Source organism: Xenopus laevis, chromosome 5L (genome assembly GCF_017654675.1).
Source record: "Xenopus laevis strain J_2021 chromosome 5L, Xenopus_laevis_v10.1, whole genome shotgun sequence".
In the NCBI taxonomy this organism is placed as follows: domain Eukaryota; kingdom Metazoa; phylum Chordata; class Amphibia; order Anura; family Pipidae; genus Xenopus; species Xenopus laevis.
The window spans coordinates 165,363,972-165,379,329 of record NC_054379.1 but is presented as its reverse complement, the minus strand read 5'-3'; the positions used below and the strand labels follow the sequence as shown (position 1 = coordinate 165,379,329).

Sequence of the window (15,358 nt, the reverse complement as noted above, 5' to 3'; positions counted from 1 at the left end):
AAAATCCTTTAAAACAATGTTTTGTGTGGTGCATGTGATTATCTAGTAATCCTACATAAACAGAGCGGTTCTGCTGAGCGTCCCATGGCTCTGTCTGCCACAATGAAAAACTGGGTCAACAGAAGACCATATTTGTATCATGTATAGTCCTACACACATGGGCCATTCTATATATCAATGGACTTACAGACTAACTAGAACTTTGAAGACTTTCATAGTTGAACTTTGGAATGACAGCTGCTCTCTTTGGCTGAGCCAACCATATAAACTATACAAATTCTGTGTATGGGGGAGAATTCCCTAGTAATATATACATATATACTCTTCTTTTTGTGTAGCTTAAGGGATACTGTCATGGGAAAAACTTTTTTTTCAAAATGAATCAGTTAATAGTGCTGCTCCAGCAGAATTCTGCACTGAAATCCATTTCTCAAAAGAGCAAACAGATTTTTTTATATTCAATTTTGAAATCTGACATGGGGGCTAGACATATTGTCAATTTCCCAGCTGCCCGAAGTCATGTGACTTGTGCTCTGATAAACTTCAATCACTCTTTACTGCTGTACTGCAAGTTGGAGTGATATCACCCCCTCCCCCCCCCCAGCAGCCAAACAAAAGAACAATGGGAAGGTTACCAGATAACATCTCCCTAACACAAGATAACAGCTGCCTGGTAGATCTAAGAACAACACTCAATAGTTAAATCCAGGTCTCACTGAGACACATTCAGTTACATTGAGAAGGAAAAACAGCCTGCCAGAAAGCATTTCTCTCCTGAAGTGCAGACACAAGTCTCATGACCAGGGGCAGCTGGGAAATTGACAAAATGTCTAGCCCCATGTCAGATTTCAAAATTGAATATAAAAAAATCTGTTTGCTCTTTTGAGAAATGGATTTCAGTGCAGAATTCTGCTGCAGTAGCACTATTAACTGATGCGTCTTGGAAAAAACATGTTTTCCGATGACAGGATCCCTTTAGGTATGTTCTCTGCACTCCAAAAACACACAGGCTACTAATAAAACAGACCCTGTGTGTGACTGCAATAGGGACCTTAGATTGTAAGCTCCAATGGGGCAGGGAATGATGGGAATGTGATTGGGAACTTAGAGTGTTAGCTCTACTGGGGCAAGGATTGATGAGAATGTGATAGGGACCGTAAAATGTAAGCTCACTGGGGAAGGGATTGACAATGTGATGAGGACATTAGAGTGTAAGCTCCACTGGGGCAGGGATTGATGAGAATGTGATAGGGACCTTAAAATGTAAATTTACTGGGGAAGGGATTAATGACAATGTGATAGGGACCTTAGAGTGTAAGCTCCACTTGGGCAGGGTATGATGGATAAACTCTGTAAAGCGCTGTGGAATATATAAATATAGGTTAAGAGCTACTCTTCAGATTTAGAATGCATTAACTATGCTACTAACCATAATGATTTAAGGTTAGCACAAATCCCTTATCCTATCCTTAAACCTTTATTTGCCTATATAAATCATAGCAGAAATAATATGTCAACCTCAGTGGTCTAAAAGTTGTAATCAGCTGATGTTATGGGTTTAGTTTTGGTCCAGTTGAGGACCTGGAGTCTGAATTTTGCAAAAAGTTCCTAAGGGCTAAACGACATGGGACGGAAGTTGGATGGATTTCGACCAACACCACATCCTACAAGTCCAATGTACTTCTATATACTGTGTAGTGACAGTTAGAATCCACTTTAAATTGCCAACATGATACAGCAAATAAACATTACAATGTAATGATTGTGATTGAGCAGCCGAGTGTAAAAGTTATTTTACACCTTATCACAGTGGAAATTCGACGCTGTTTTATTCTGCTCCATTGATTCCAAGTACAATCATTCATTTTGTCATTAGTCTGGCAGCAAAATAAAAAAGACCTTTAGAAATTCACTGATCATCTCGTTGTAAGGGATTATCCCTGTGATCCCCCTGTGTGGCTTTATTTCATGCCTAAGGACCAATGGACGCCAACTCCAACACCTTCCATGCTTTACACAGCTTTATAAATATTTCCCCAAGCTTTGCTCACAGGGAATATCTTTATTTTTCTGAAGGATTTAGGACTTCCACAACATTAGCATTCGGCCCTTTTCCAGTAACCTGCCAAAATCCTTGTGTATGAACTCATCCCCAGATGTTTCCTTGCCCAGCTCCTGGATGATATTGCTATATATAAACAGGCCCGGGTGGGTGGGGGTTTAGAGTGCAGCGGCTCGGTGTGCACCCTCGTTACATCCTTTTATTATTGTTTTGCTTTGCTCCAGTCTCCTTCCTCCCAGGTGCCCCGTACGTCAGTGTCTCTTTAACTGCACGTTTCATCTGTCACTCATTAGCATTCCACACATGTTAAGTACACTTAGAAAAATAAGTCCCGGGTAGAGAAGAGAGAGGCACCATTCAGCCAGTCATTTCTCTCCGGTGCAGCCGACCAGCTGGATCTCACAGGCAAGTTTTAGCTCCAGCCGAGCTCTCGCTCACACACATCACTCTCCGTAGTCCCAAGGATAAAAATCTCATCACAATCAAAAATATGGAAATGGCTAATTAAATGCAGACACTTTGAGATGGCCGCTCACTAAAGTTCTTGTTATCTACCCTTTGATGTAATGTGCCAGGCGCTGGATCCTGCACCGGGAACTGGAACCTGGGACTTGTGAATTATCCCCAAGCCGGAGAAAAGAGAGGTAGGTAATATATAAATAAAAGTAGAGTTGTTGTGGCTACGGTGCTCTTTCTACAGGGAATGAGAGGGCATTGCTAAAGTTTTTACTGCTGGAAGAGCTTGTATTGATTTGCATTGATCAATGAAGGATCTTGAAACCTCTTGCTAAGTGCAACTTGCACCTGATTTGCATCACATCAGGCATAATTGCAATTCCAGGAGATGTAAAGTTAAACTGTTATTACTCTAAGGGCTCTTACACATGAGCGTTTTTACCTGCGCTCCCCTGTGTTCCGTTTTTCGGCGTTCAGCCGCAGGGGAGCGCAGGAATAGACGCATTTGATTATTTCAAATGGGGCTGTACTCACACAGGCGCATGTAGGCGCCGAACGCAGGAAAAATGCAGCATGCTGCGTCTCAACCTGCGTTCGGCGCCTACATGCGCCTGTGTGAGTACAGCCCCATTTGAAATAATTAAATGCGTCTATTCCTGCGCTCCCCTGCGGCTGAACGCCGAAAAACGGAACGCAGGGGAGCGCAGGTAAAAACGCTCATGTGTAAGAGCCCTAAGGGCCCTTACACACGGGCGGTTTTACCTGCGCTCCCCTGCATTGCGCTTTCTTCCGTTCAGCCGCAGGGGAGCGCAGGAGTAGACTCAACATGCTGCGTCCCATCTGCGTTTGCCGCTTACATGCATCTGTGGGAGTACAGCCCCTTCAAAATAATTGACTGCATCTACTCCTATTTGGGTATAAAAGCTGCATTGTGGCTCAAAAACATAATTTGCATGATCCAGAATGGCACTTTACACACAGCGCTTGAGTTCATAAATGACTCCCCTAAACTGTCGCCACATCAAGAAAGTAGAGGCAGTCACATGACGCATGGAATTTCCAATGGAAGAGCAAAATGCAAGGATTTAAAAAAAGGATAGTTTTTTTTTTTCTCTAAAATGGCCAAACTTTCAGCCAAACTCATCTAGGAACCGTGGCCATTAAATTCCATCCCTCGGGCACCAATGACCAGCACATACTTTAAAGTTTATGATGGTTTTAGGAGCCGTGCTCTCACATCTCTTACCTTTCCCAGGCTTATATATATATATATATATATATATATATATATATATATATATATATTTATTAGAATATATAATTTCCCCCCTGTGCACAGTTTTATAAAGCAGTTTATGTAGCTGGAGCATTGATAATATGAAGCTGAGCTGCCGGCACAGAAGGCTCTTCACTACAGATGGCTTTGTTTGCTCCCAGCCTCTGGCTCTAAATATTTATCTGCATCTTCTTGTGTTTCATTGCCTGGAGCAAGAAGTGCAGTCGCCTGTCAGTAACATCCGCTCATCAGGCTGTTAGATGGACTGGCTGAGATTTAAACGCAAACTAGGTATATAAGATACTGGGCAAATCATATTTTCTCATGAATTGCTCTCAGGTTTTGGCCAGTGACTTGCTATTTCTGCATTTTCGCTACTGTCTGTCCAACCCGGGATTTCCACATTTAGAAAACCAGAAATTCCACACATTTGTGTGATGTAACAGGTTGGCTGCAAAGGTTAATTATAGAATGACCCGACTGTGTAATTAGGGTTAATTACTGTTGGTAACACAACACTTTCCGTTTTCGGTTCTGCACTCAACTCTATACTCTGTATTTTATTTTAATCAAGCCAGTTCTTTAAAGTTAAATGGGTGGTTCACCTTTAATTTGACCTTTTAGTATGATATACTGTATAGAATGACCAATTCTAAGCAACTTTTCAATTGGTCTTCATTATTTATGTTTTTCTACAGTTTTTGAATTATTTGCTGTCTTCTGACTATTTACAGCTTTCAAAAAGGGGCACCAACCCCATCTAAAAAACAAATGCTTGCTATTGCTATGTATTGTTATTGCTACTTTTTATTGCTCATCTTACTATTTGGACCCTCTCCTGTTCATATTTCAGTCTCTTATTTAAATCAGTGCATGGTTACCAGGGTAAATTGAACCCTAGCAACCAGAAATTACAAACTATCGAGCTGCTGAATAAAAAAGCTAAATAACCTCAAATAATAAAAAATGAAGACCAATTGCAAATTGTCTCAGAATATCACTCTCTACATGATACTAAAAGGTCATTTAAAGGTGAACAAACCCTTTAAAGAAGAAGTAACCCGAAAAAATTCCCTTGTCGACCCAAAACTAAAGGCAGGAGTTTGGAGTAGAATATCTATCTTTCCTCTCCATTGGTCAGCCCAATATTAAACCAACTTATAGAAAATACCCTGTCTGGCATCATGCTGTACTAAAAAAATACAAGCGAGAAATAGACTTTACAGGGGTTCAATGGTTGGAGCAGGCAGGGTGGGACTGGGCCGGCGGGACACCGGGAAAAAACCTGGTGGACCCCAGACCAGACCCAATCTCCACTTGCCCTCAGCCTTTGCTTCCCGCTACCTTCTCCAGTAACAGCAGAAGTAAGTGTTGGGTGCATCTGGGGCTGGTGGAGGCCCCTGGGATAGTGGCCTCGGTGGGCATTGCACCCCCAGTCTGACTCTGTTTGTGAGCCTGTTGTAGGTTCTCTAACTCCCAAATTCCCTTGTCGACCTAGAACTAAAGGTAGGAGGTTGGAGTAGAATATCCATCTTTCTTCTCCATTGAGCAGCCCTGTATTAAACCAACTAATAGAAAAACCCCTGTCTGGCATCATCCTGTCCTATAAAAAAACATAAGAGAGAAGTAGACTTTACAGGGGTTCATTGGTTAGAGCAGGGGCTCTATGTTAGGATTTAAACACTTTGCAAGGAATTTGTATGTTTCTGAGTGTTCTCCGGGTACTTTGTTTCCTCTCCTATTATAAAAAACATACAGACAGGTTAACTGGTTACTGTGAAATAAACCCTAGGGTGGTATCTTTATGGTAGGGACTTTAGATGGTGAATGATGGGCTGTCTTTGGACATGCACAGATGTGTTGACTCTTTATAAGCAGATAATATTCAACATAAAAGCAGAAATGGCAATACTGGTTTCTTACAGACCCTCTCAGTCATCATCTCATAATGACTTGGGGGTGAGTGTAGGACTCCATGAGACAGACACAATAATGCCCTGTGATACCTCCTCACGCTTCCTTTTCCCATTTTCAGGAACCAGGCCAGGAGCATAAAGAGCCGTAGCTTATTTAAACACAATGTAAATATACACAGTGTCTCCCAGGGCCTGACGCTTAATGCTCCAAATAGCTCAGGCAGGGCTTTAAAACTGTCAGAAATGCAGACTCTGTGCCAAATGTTTAAAAAAGGCCAAAAAAGTAAAATAAATCTGGTGTACCAGCTGTACTGTGAACACGGGTTTTAATTCCGTGCTTCACGGAGGCAAAGAGAACCATTAATATAGAATATAAACACTGGAAGTCTCTGTAGCGTTCCCTTGGGAACCAGCCTGTATATGTGTATAGTAACTTTTTTACACTTCCATAATCCTACTAATTCCCACACACGCTGTGTTACAGGCTAGTGGCACTCATTTAGGGGACCCTCCCTACTACAAGCCTTATAGCATACTACTGCTTCTTCTAGGCGGGTGCTGGGAAGAACATATACGCTGTATTTCCCCAAAATATATTTTCAAATGACTCCTACCTTCTACTTAGGGGAACTTAGTTCTTCTAGCTTGGATCAACATGTACTTTCTTAGTAAAAGCTACAAAGTGTATGGCCATTAGCTTTCCCATGCTTCCATGGGTGCATGTTGGACCTAGGTGTAACTTGAATATTCCAATACTGCATTTATCTGAAGCATGCACCACAACCCCTATGCAATTGTTATCCATAACTTGTTTGGTCTTACTCAAATAGGGAACATGCTAGAAAACATCCCCATCTGCCCTACCATGCCCAGTTATGGTCCCCACAAACTCAAATATGAATTTTTAGGTTTGTTGACCCTTCTGGTGACCACTTGTTGGGATGATCCTAGAAAATTCAAATGTAAATTATACAGTTTCGACATGTCATGACCCAAATCTTCCCTGAGACTGACTGAACCATAGAGACTACCTGTCCTAAAACAAGCACTTTTCCCCTTCAAAACGAAATATTCCTTTAAATAAGACTGCAGTGGAGCGCTACAGTTCTGTGGGGAACTGACTGATAAATGCAGTTTATTTTGGCAAGAACACAAATACATACTGTAGCTGCACGCTTTTATCTTCCACACTCGGCCTCCATTAAAAAAAAATGTTGCAGCCCTGTGAGCACAAAAACATCACCCAATTCCCATTCAGATTATAGAGCAGAGCTTGCGTTTAATGATATAATTCTATTAACACTTGAACAATTCATATTATGTACAAGGGAAATTCTGGCATATTCCCGAGGACGGCACCCAATGATTCTGATGTTTTAGTTTGTGTGGGTGCAACCAACTTTAAAGTTAACTTGGATGGTACCAACCTGTAACTGAGCATCAATGTTAGAGACCAACCAATAAGGGCAGTGAAATGTTCAAACAACCGGACTGATCTCTGATCAATTGTATCCCTTTAGAACGAGGATCCCCAACCTTTTTTTAATTCGGAGCCACATTCAGATGTAAAAAGAGTTGGGGAGCTACACAAGCATGAAAATAGTTCCTGGCAGGCCCGGACTGGCAATCTGTGGGTTCTGGCAAATGCCAGAGGGCTGCTGTATGGTTCCATAGAAAGTTACCATATAGTGGGCTGGTAGGAGGCTGTTTTGGGCTGGTAGGGGGCTGTTTGGGCCTCTGTGTACTTGGAGTGGCAGGGCCTATTTTGACTCCAAGTCCAGGCCTGGTTCCTGGGGTGCTAAATTAAAAGATATGATTGGCTATTGTTAGCCACTGACAGACTTCAGGAGACTCTGGTTGGCAGTACATCTGGTTTTTATACAACCAAAACTTGCCTCCAAGCCTGAAATTGAAAAATAAGCCCCTGCTTTGAGGCCACTGGGAGCAACATCCATGGAGTTGGGGAGCAACATGGTTGAGCCACTGATTGGGGATTACTGCTTTAGAATATTTATAGGACTTGACAAGTCAGAGAAGGTCACCAGAGCCAATGCAATGGTGCAGAAAATACATAATCCTGTATTACAACATTAAATGGGATCATAAAATTAGCATCTTAGTATTTTGGTGATTATTTCATAGGATATCAGATACAGACAGGCTTCTATGAAGTAATGGAGCTGGCTGCTGAGGTGACTCAGGGTCTGGGGGTCTGCTATGAATTTCTAAGAAAGTGTCCAAATTGGAGCAAAGTGGCTATATCAAATATATGATAAAAGGGAAAGTGACTGCAGGTTGGCTGGGCGGCTGTTACACATGGCCGGTGAATGGAGCCAGAATCAGTTCAGACAGGGCTTTGATGCCGGGGTTTCTGTTCTGCATATGAAAGCAGTTGATTCGCAGAGACGTTCTGAATATCCATTCATAGTGATCTATAGCTAATGGCATGACTCAATACTCCGGTCTCTCGTGTGCTGCCGCCGCTGATGGTTTGCAGGTCTGTATCACATCAGAGCGTTCCACTGGCAAAGCTATCAAAGACCCTTTCTGTAAAGCTCCACTTTGTGCAGAAACCTCCAGAGCAGTGTTAGCAGTTCAGTAGCACAAAAAAAAAAAAAAAAAAATATATATATATATATATATACACTGTATATACAGGTTCTCTGCTGGTAGAACAGAATGGAGTCTTTACTCTTTATATTTCACAGAGAGGCAATGAGTATGGCACTAGCAACAGGAGCAAACTCAAAACTTGCTACTGATGGTTCTTCCATGCCCCCACCATGTGATTTCAAAGCAAAGTTTACTCCATGTTTCTCATCAGCTTCCGCCCCCCCCCCACACACTGATTTACATTTTTCTCTGTCCTCCCTTTCACATTGCAGCGTCCTCAATTCATTTAAAAGTTGATGGCACTCCCACTTCATTTTTCATATATTTCATTTCCCTCTCCTCGGAAGCCATTGCCATTAAATATACAAGGAGGTAAGTGCAGATGCCTTTGCACCTTGTGTGCTGAGAACTTGCAGTTCTGTAGCTGTTTAAAGGCACTTTAAAGACATATCATCCTATAAAAGAAATGGCATTTAAAGGCACACGTAGTGATGTGAGGAGTCGTCTGGCTGGCTAAGGCATATTTGTAAAACTTTAATAGTTTGTTTGAAGTGAAGGATCAAGTCTCACAGGCACAGAGGTTTAGCTTGTTCATATAATTGGACCGTTTCGGTGCCCTCACAGGACATAAAATAGAAAAGTAAGTGTTCTCAACCCTTAAAGTAGAAATAAACCCCCTAATAATAAAACCACCCTACCCTACATAGTCCCCCCCCTCCCTGCTCCCCCCTGAGCCTAGGTGTTAACTCCTGTAATTGCCCCTAATTCTTTACTCACCTATAGGTGCAGATTCAGTGCAGCACAGCTCACGGGTGTCTGTGAGTCAAAGAAGGTGCCGTGAATTCAGGTGTGCTGAATCTGCACCTATAGGTGAGTAAAGAATTAGGGGAAATTACAGGAGTTCAACACCAAGGCTGAGGGGGAGTAGGGAGGGGTACTATGTAAGGTAGGAGGTAGTGATTTTTATTAGTAGGGGGGTTTGGTTCACCTTTAAGGTAAAGGTACACTAAAGCATCTAGTGGTGCTCTTTGTTTCACAATGAGACTCAACCACCCCCTGACCCTCTCCTGCTCACTCTTGCAACTTTCATGATCCACTTAGCAAGAACATTTTCCTTCACCCTATTGCTTATATTTAGCTCTAACTAGTGGAAGATCATCTCCTGGTGTAAGGCATGTCAGCCCCAGGCTTTGAGTTTCTCCAGGTTCCTTTACTTCTTCTTGAAACTTTGTCTCTGGAGCTTCTCCATGCGGTACCCAGAAGCCTCTTCTACATGTTCCTCTTCTGCTGGGGGGTTTCAAACTCAATAATCCACAGGTAGTTGATCACCACTTTGTCCAAGCTCTCATACTTGTATAAGGGCCCGTAATGCATTCTCTGCCACACACCCAACATAACTCACAATCACTGATACAAATGCAGTAGCCAACACAATTTTGAATACTATATTTATGGCCCATCGAGTATATGCTGCTATTTAGTTCAGAATATCACTTTTAGTCTTTTGTCATACGATAGGCTTTGGGGCAGATTTACTGATAGGCGAAGTGGCTGTAGCTAGCGACAATTCGCAAGGAATTCCATCCACAGGGAAATCGCCAGTTACTAACAGGCGTAGAGGACAATTCACTAATAAAAGTCCGCCACTAGCGTACATTTACTGTCGTTACTTCGCATATTCACTAAAGTGCGAATTTTACAGAACGTTACCTCTTTTGCCAGAGTTTCCTCCGCCACCTTAGATCTGGCGAACTGATAAGATGAAGCGACATCCTCCTCAGTCTTATGTCAGTGACATCATATCCTGTATGCCAGAAAGTCATAAAAGTTGTAAAATAAAAGTGGGATTGCCTTCAAAAGTCATAACTATTAAAGATTTTTGTGTTAACATTTTTTTTATAAAATTTGAGGGGCATGCCACATTTGTTTTAGGGTGGGCTCATGTCTAGGACATTAGAAGATATCCTTTTTTACCCCTTTATTTTGTTTCCTTGGACATGTGTAATAATAAGTGGCCACTTCAAGCATTTGCACCAACATCTCTAATAAAGACAAATATATGACCTACATGTACCCGCCCTATTCAAATAGACCTAAGCGTAAGAGTACTTAGTATTTGAACTATAAGCGACAAATCGCTTAGAAATGCTTGGACTGACGAATTAACGCTAGTGAAACTTTGTCAGGTTTAGGCTGCTGAGACACAGCTTCACATTTTAGTGAATTAGCTTGGTGAAGTGTGGCGGAATGGATTTGCCCTTTAGGGAATTTGCCCCTTTGAGTTTAATGCCACTTCCTCAGATGCTAAAAAGGAGTGTTTGGTTTTTAGGTAGTGGCAAATTCTGCACCTATAATTTCTGCTACATGCCCATGGATTTGTAAAGGATAGAAATGGTTATTTTTACTGCTGTTAATATATTAAGTTCTTGTATTTTTCCTTCTGGCCCAGGAATGGGGCCCCAGGTCCCTAGTGGAAAATAAGAAGCGCATGAGGGGATTTTTAAGTGCCTGGGTCACTCTATATACACATAATATGACCTGCCATAAAAAGCCCAACCGTGCTCACGAGGAGCCTGCCTACTTGCAAACACTTAGAAGGTCTTTATGAGAATATTTACTTACTGGACAACTGTGACGGCTTGTTAAAGAAAGAAAAACAGGCTGAAGGAGTGCAGAAAGAGGAATTTAGAACCACAAGCGGGTCCCCACCCTCCATGTGTGTCTGACCTCAAACAAAAACAAAATAATCATGGTTACTGCTATATAGTAGAACTGAGTCACCTCTGTGCTGGCGACGAATACCTGGCCGGCTATGGAGAATGGGAGACTTCCTTCTGTTAAGGTTTAATAAAAGACCATTTTAGGGATGCTGATATGACTGATTTTATTCCTAAAAAGTATGAATAGTTGAGTGGGACCTTCTCATAAGATCTTTTTTGACTTGACAACATGGTGTTATTGTAGCATCAAGTTAGTCATAGATCACAGTGCAGGTCTTCAGAAATGTAAAAAAGTCTTTTGTTGATGGCCATGTTAAGATTGCATTGTAGGGTGCTGAATTTTTGCATACATTTATATCCCCACTCTTGTTAGTATATACACTGGGAGGTTAGTAACACTGTAAAAGAGAGAAAAGATAAAGCATTCCTTAGTTTGTTTGTTGAAAACATGGGTGGCTTCTGTGGTCTGAAAGCCTGACACTTTTCGGTTGTAAAAAAGCTTAATCATAGGCTAGTTAAAGGACCAGTAACATCAAAATTTTTTTTACAAAAATTAGTTAGAATACAACAAAAAAAACCTACCAAGACAAATTAAATTTTAAAATAGCAAAGCATTTATTAAGAAATAACTTACCGAAACTCCACTTCCTGTCCTCTACAGAAAAGGCGACACGGCGACCATCCATACTGCATCGCTCGATTTCTTCTCCCTGGCTATTCACTGACAGTGTGTCCTCTGCCCGATCTCCTTCTCCAGCTCTCGGTGCCGATACCTCTTCTAGCGCTTCAAGTACATTATCCGTCCTTCGCTACAGTCAGTTAGCGGTGCCTGTTCTACTTCTATTTGCTGCTAGAGGAGGAGTTGATGCTTGTGGTTCTCATACTGGTTCTGCTGGGACAAGTTTCCATTCTTATTCTGTAGGATGGGATTGATGGAGCTGACTGAGGGCACATTGGTCGTCGCACACTCCATCAGCCTGCAGCCGGTCCCTGCTCTTCACGCGAATATCCCCAGGGCCCTGTGTTTGTATGTGTATCAGCGCGATGTACGACCCCGCTGTGCTCCTGCCGACCCCGCCGCCTTGTATGGGTCTTTGGTGGAGGATCAGCGCGGGAAGCGGGGCATCAGCAGGTCCCCATCCTCTTCTTCCTCTGCCCGCCGTTCGTCCTGCATGATCTCCTCTGCTCCTCTGCTGAGCCTAATGGACCGATACAGGTGCCGCGCTCACTAGTGACCGTCATGCAAGTCATCTCCATGCGATGCGCTTGGGTTCCAGCTGGACAGGAATGCAAGATCGATTCCAAACAAAAGCGTGCGGACACCAACGTGCAGTCTGCAGGGGGAGCCGAACCGGTGCCGATACCAATTCCTGCGAGAGCGCAGGGTTTGCACAAACAGCTGTCCAGCGCATCGCATGGAGCTACTAAGTTGAAGCAGCTGCAGATGACTTGCATGACGGTCACTAGTGAGCGCGGCACCTGTATCGGTCCATTAGGCTCAGCAGAGGAGCAGAGGAGATCATGCAGGACGAACGGCGGCAGAGGAAGAAGAGGATGGGGACCTGCTGATGCCCCGCTTCCCGCGCTGATCTTCCACCAAAGACCCATACAAGGCGGCGGGGTCGGCAGGAGCACGGCGGGGTCGTACATCGCGCTGATACACATACAAACACAGGGCCCTGGGGATATTCGCGTGAAGAGCAGGGACCGGCTGCAGGCTGATGGAGTGTGCGACGACCAATGTGCCCTCAGTCAGCTCCATCAATCCCATCCTACAGAATAAGAATGGAAACTTGTCCCAGCAGAACCAGTATGAGAACCACAAGCATCAACTCCTCCTCTAGCAGCAAATAGAAGTAGAACAGGCACCGCTAACTGACTGTAGCGAAGGACGGATAATGTACTTGAAGCGCTGGAAGAGGTATCGGCACCGAGAGCTGGAGAAGGAGATCGGGCAGAGGACACACTGTCAGTGAATAGCCAGGGAGAAGAAATCGAGCGCTGCAGTATGGATGGTCGCCGTGTCGCCTTTTCTGTAGAGGACAGGAAGTGGAGTTTCGGTAAGTTATTTCTTAATAAATGCTTTGCTATTTTAAAATTTAATTTGTCTTGGTAGGTTTTTTTTGTTGTATTCTAACTAATTTTTGTAAAAAAATTTTTGATGTTACTGGTCCTTTAAGGATTTTATATGCAAAATGCTTAAGATTTATGTAGGTACTACAGCAGCCACCCATGTTTTTAACAAACAATGGACCACTTTTAATTCTAGAGAAGGAATGTGGCCTTTTTCTCTTTTGTTGGTGCTGCAGTGATGGAGAAGTATTTTCCTTTATTTTATTAATACTGTGTCGAGCAATGCCTTGCTTCTGGGAGATCCTCTTTCCCAATATTCATATTGGATCTGCAGGAGAACATGCAATGGCATAGTGTTTGCCCAGTTTCACCCACCTATAGTCCTGCAGTTGGGTATTTCACACACAGCATATATGGGGCAAATTCACTAAGCGCCGAACGCTAGCGTCAATTCGCTAGCGTTGGGCATATGCGTTACTTCGCAAATTCACTAACGAACGCTGGCGTAATTTCGCTAGTGTTACTTCGCACCCTTACGCCAGGCGAATTTTTGCTACGGATGTAACTACGCAAATTCACTGACGCGCGTAGTGTACTGAACGCTACCTTTTACGCTAGACTTCCTTCGCCACCTCAGACCAGGCGAAGCGCAATAGAGTAGATAGGGATTGCTTCAAAAAAAGTTCAAATTTTTTCTAAGTCCCAAAAAACGATGGCGTTTTTTCTATATCATGGGTGATAGGCTGAAAAAGATCCAAAAAATTTTTGTGGCTCCCCTCCTTCCCCCCTACATTTCCTAACTCATGGCAACTTAACTATACAGTGGGCAAAATAAATGTTTTATTTGATGATTTGAAGGTTTCCCAGGCATTTGTAGTGATTCTACGTATTCCTCCATTGAAATTTTAATTTGGTGCCGTATGCAAATTAACCATCGCTAGCGTAACTTCGCTTCGCTTAGCGAATCAACGCTAGCGCAACTTCGCAACCTTACGCTACCCCTGAGCGCAACTTCGGATTTTAGTGAATTTGCGGAGCGCTGGCGAAACTACGCCTGGCGAAGTGCGGCAAAGTTACGCCTGGCACAACTACGAATCTTAGTGAATTTGTAATGTCAGACCACATTGGGAACATGATTCCTTTGTTTTGTGCTTCTGCTGGCAATGTGGGATACCTGGCCTGTAAAAGTGGGTGCCCCTCACTTGCAGATGTGGCACATTTTGCTGGGTTGCTTGTGAACCTTTGCCCAATTATTTGTGTGGAAGCCCATCATCAAATTGCATCATGGGTGGGAGTTATATCATAATTTTCCTTCAGGCCACTGGGTGTCATAGGAATGGGGACACTGTTGTTGGTTGTGCTTTGCTTGTACTGAAGGACGTTCACCCTGTGTATGACGATGCCTATTAATTTGGTAATCTGTTGTCCTGGCATTATATCCGTGATTGATTAAATTCCTTGAACATGAAATTGCCTGACAAAATTTCTTGCCTTACGGAAGGTTCCCATGGGTTGAAATGGTAAAGCTCTAGGAAGTGGAAATATCCATTCAATGATATAGTGATGTGCCCATTGGTGTGAATGGATCTCATCAGATTTCAGCTCCCCAGTTTTATTTTTTGTAAAACATTGCTAAAACATATAGAAATCTCCTATGTTTTTTTTTCAATCTGGTTCAGTTTTTTAGTTCAACCTTTTCCTTTCGACTGAACATCAGAAACACTTACAGTATGAGAATTTAAGAAACATCAAATTCCTGTGTATCTCGAACCCAGCAACACCCTACGGGGCAAATTCACTAAGCCCCGAACGCTAGCGTTAATTCGCTAGTGTTTGGCATTTTCGTTACTGCGCAAATTCACTAACGAACGCTGGCGTAGTTTCGCTAGTGTTACTTCGCACCCTTACGCCTGGCGAATTTTCGCTAGCGACGTAACTACGCAAATTCACTAACGCGCGCAGTGTACTGAACGCTAACTTTTACGCTAGACTTCCTTCGCCACCTCAGACCTTGCGAAGCGCAATAGAGTAGATAGGGATTGTCTGTACAGAGGGAGGTTGAAGATACAGCGCCTTATTTCTTTCGTTTCCTTTTTTCTTTTTTTTTTTTCTTTTTGTGAAGGAGCAGCACCTATGGTATGTGGATCCACTAGTCCACGTTTTCGATAAAATTGATAAAGGAAGTGCTAGGTGCGCTAGAATACAGTGATAGGATCTACCAACCTATAACGAAAAGAACATT

At 42.9% G+C, this 15,358-nt stretch overlaps 1 protein-coding gene across 1 annotated transcript in view; it reads left to right on the top strand.

Annotated features, from left to right (window-relative positions):
- The first annotated feature begins 2,229 nt into the window (after positions 1–2,229).
- The window catches only part of LOC108717256, a 72,736-nt gene continuing 59,607 nt past the window's right edge, over positions 2,230–15,358 (top strand). The window contains exon 1 of the mRNA XM_018264126.2: positions 2,230–2,706. The gene's annotated coding sequence lies outside the window, so the exon portion shown is untranslated. The remainder of the gene's footprint in view (positions 2,707–15,358) is intronic.